At 43.6% G+C, this 3,197-nt stretch overlaps 1 pseudogene; it reads left to right on the top strand.

Moving 5' to 3' along the window:
- Window positions 1-1,584: 1,584 nt before the first annotated feature.
- On the top strand, window positions 1,585-2,508 carry LOC121287608 (annotated as a pseudogene).
- The last annotated feature ends 689 nt before the right edge of the window (window positions 2,509-3,197 follow it).

Genomic DNA, 3,197 nt, shown 5'->3' with positions numbered 1-3,197 from the left:
AGTGGAATGGTTGCAACGATAGACATTGTGACCTCAGTGCATGGCACTCTTAACTCCCACTGGCACCCCAACCTCATCGCTGCTGGTAGGCCCGAGTGCATGGCACCTCTCCAACTCGAGAACCTCCTGCTCGTATCTGGTGAGTATGAGTAGGTGGGCCTGTCCTCCGCCAGTCTGCATCAATCCAGCGTTATTGTGTGTGGTCCTCTCCTGAAAGAAGAGAGGAGCATTGATTAGTCCACCCTGTACCTGCATTGCCATTGTAGCCTTGTCACCCCCACCTGAGTGAAACATTGTAGGGTTCATCCGATTCATGACCCTGGAGCCACCGTACACTCACTCCAAACAGCCAGTGCTGACCCCCTTGCCCAGATGTTGCCTTCATCATATTTGCCACTCACACTGTATCACCTTCCAAAGCAAGGAAGCACCAGCACCGAAAAGGACTGGGGCAGAAGATGGATGGCTGCCCCGCCACCTGGAAGTCCCCCTCCCAGTCAGTCTGCATTCTGACTTTGAAATGTTTTGACATTCCAGCCCTGCGCCTAGGTACAGATCCTTAAGGTCACCTCCAAAACAATACAGTGGGTATAAGTGCACCACAGGCAGTGGATACAGGAGGCAGCTCAGCACCATCCTGTCAGAGACGGGGTGAGTCGGGGAGGGGGAGAGAGTGGGGAGGGGGAGAATGTTTGGGATGGGGAGAGTTGGGGAGGGGGAGTTTGGGAGGGAGAGAGTCGGTGTTGGGGAGATTTCTGGAGGGGAGGGGGCGAGGACAGAGTCCAAAATGGTGCCGATTGAGTTACCTGACACTCCTGGCAGTAAATGAGTGGTGAACCTGTGGAAGTCATTACCACAGAAAGTAGTTGAGCCCAAAGCATTGTATGTTTTCAAGAAGGAGTTAGATATAGTTCTTGGGGCGAAAGGGATCAAAAGATATGGGGAGAAAGCGGGGCCAGGCTACTGAGTTGGATGATCAGCCGTGGTCATTATGAACGGCTGAGCAGGCTCGAAGGGCCACATGGCCTCCTCCTGCTCCTATTTTCAATGTTAAACTGAAATCCTGGTGCTGAATGCGCATATAGGCCTGATTGTATCCGCGTCGTTGAAGCGGATGAAGCTGGCTTAACAGCGAGACTTGCTGTACGTTAATTCAGGAGAACCCATTTGGGACATTTTGAAAGTTTGAACAACAATATATCAACATTCTGCTGAATCTGTTGTAGTTCTGTGCAAACATAAGCCAATAAACGCTCTCAAGTTCTTGATAATTTCCGTCATGATGTCAGTAAGCTGAAAGGGGGAGCATCTCTTCAGACTTTGATTTGCAAGCATTTCAGTTAGACGCTGCTTCAGTGTGCAGATATCATGTCAATCTCAAACCAGACAGCAAACATGAACCAGACCTTGGTGGGCGATAAGTCTCCTCCTGCAGGATATTAATAGATCGATTATGTAGCTTCAACCTTTAGGGAACTTATTTATGATTTACAATAATAAAATGTTAGATGCATTTAAACAAAAATGCTGGGCTTATTATGAAGAGTGAGGACATCCAATCAACTTTTATAAAATATATAAAAAATGAAGTTTGGCAGTTTCTTTAACTTGATAACAATTCACGTCTACATTCTGCTTGTTTCAGCAGTGAATTATATGGGAAACAACACGTTAAACATGGTTCCGGATGGTTCTGTGAAGCGATTTCGGGTCATAGTTAATCCAACGACGTTTGTTTTAGGATTGGTCCTCAACGTGGTCGCATTGTGGATTCTGTGCTTCAAATGTAAAAAGTAGACAGTGTCTACCATCTATATGACTAACCTGATCATTTCAGACATTTTGCTGCTTTTCTCCCTGCCTTTCAAAATCTATGCCTACCAGGTTGGGGCGTGGTCCCTGAGTCCGGGATTCTGCAAATTCTTGGAATCTCTGTACTATGTGAACATTTATGCAAGCATGCTGATCATCATGTTGATCAGCTTGGATTGCTTCATCGCCATAAAGCATCCCTTTTTGGCCAGAACCTTCAGATCCCCAAAGAAAACAGTGATTGCCTGCGCCCTGGTGTGGATTGTTGTCTGGTCTTGCTGTATCTCCCTTTATAATAAAAGGAAATCTGCAAACTGTTTCTTCAACCATTCTCCCTCTGTTTGGAAAGTGCATACTGTTGTAACTCTCCAAACCATATTCCTAGTCACCGCTCTCCTCGTGGTCTTCTGTTCCATTCAGATCATCAGAACTCTAAAGAGAAGTGGCAGCCTGAAATCTGAGAAAATCTCCAGGAGCAAATCCACAAAAATCGTCCTTTCAAATCTGTTAACATTTCTTGTTTGTTTCACCCCGTACCACGTGGGGATCCTAATGTACTTTTTAGCTCGGGAATGTTGGATAGCAGATGGTTACCTGGTCCCTCTGCGCAACTTCCTGCAAATATGCCTGTGTTTAGCAAATGTAAACTGTGTTCTGGATGCCATCTATTACTATTTTGTCATCAATGAGTTCTAGAAGTCATGTAGGAGCAGTGTGAAGGCAACCAAGACAATTGTTTGAAGTACAAATTACTCTCTCTGAAATAGGAAGATTTCCGTAGCAAATGTTTCTTTCTTATGTGTATGGAATCGGTGCATTGTGTCTGCAGAAGTTAACACAAACAAAATACTGGGGAGGCTGTAAATCTGGAATTATATTAAAAAATGGTGGAACCACTCAGTGGGCCAGGCAGCATCTCTAATTACTCCTGGATTGATCTTCTATTATTTTCAAACTATTAATTGCATCAAGAACTTGATGTATTTTATTGTTTCTGTGCAAATTTAAAAATTTCATTTTGTAAAAAAGAGGATGTTACAAAGTTAAGGCTCTGCTTTACCCATTCCTTCAGGTACATCGGGAACTGGCCACATATTTGAGTGGCCTTACATTTAGGATTGTGCTTAATGCCCAAGATCTAATTATGCCAAAGCTTTTTCTCTTGTGATCTGAACTGGATATCATGACCTGGAATTTCCTGAAAACTTTGCAGCACAATGTTGTGTGAAATTACCGTATAAAAATGAGAAAATTAGTGCATAGTATAAAAATAGATTGGTCACTTCCTTGAAGACTTTTACCATTTGTTAAATTTGTTTCAAATCATGCAAAGGGGTAATTCATGTGAATTGCCGCAATTTATTTATACCAATTCTGAATAGGTT

Source organism: Carcharodon carcharias, chromosome 2, assembly GCF_017639515.1.
Source record: "Carcharodon carcharias isolate sCarCar2 chromosome 2, sCarCar2.pri, whole genome shotgun sequence".
NCBI lineage: Eukaryota > Metazoa > Chordata > Chondrichthyes > Lamniformes > Lamnidae > Carcharodon > Carcharodon carcharias.
This window is presented reverse-complemented; position numbering and strand designations above follow the sequence as displayed.